The 334-nt window shown below is 62.0% G+C and overlaps 1 protein-coding gene across 1 annotated transcript in view; it reads right to left on the reverse strand.

The window, feature by feature from the left end:
• Positions 1–334, reverse strand: part of DNAI2 (dynein, axonemal, intermediate chain 2) — a gene marked incomplete at its 3' end in the record, with an annotated part of 4,178 nt that overhangs the window by 669 nt on the left and 3,175 nt on the right. The gene's annotated exons all lie outside the window — the stretch shown is intronic.

Genomic DNA, 334 nt, shown 5'->3' on the forward strand with positions numbered 1-334 from the left:
GGTGCCCCCCCCAGGAGATGCCACCTAAGTGCCCTGCAGGCTGGGACCCTGCTGCTGCGACCACTCGCAGGGATGCCCGCTCTGAGCCGTCATGCAATTTGCACCTTCTGCAGACGCCGAGCTAGCTGGTGGTAACGCACTGCACAGCTGCAGCATCTCTTCAGCGAGCATCTCCCCGTGGCAGATGCACTACAATCCCTAGAGGCAATGAACCCCCCCTGGCTCCCCCCTGCTCCGCACAAGGGGTCACAGCAGGACCAGACCTGGTCTAAGCAGCCCCCAGTCCCCTGTCGACCCCAAAGAGCAGCTCTTACACTCGATGCTGCTAAAAACC

The sequence above is a fragment of the Cariama cristata genome, unplaced genomic scaffold (genome assembly GCF_000690535.1).
Source record: "Cariama cristata isolate BGI_N322 unplaced genomic scaffold, ASM69053v1 scaffold22099, whole genome shotgun sequence".
Classification (NCBI taxonomy): domain Eukaryota; kingdom Metazoa; phylum Chordata; class Aves; order Cariamiformes; family Cariamidae; genus Cariama; species Cariama cristata.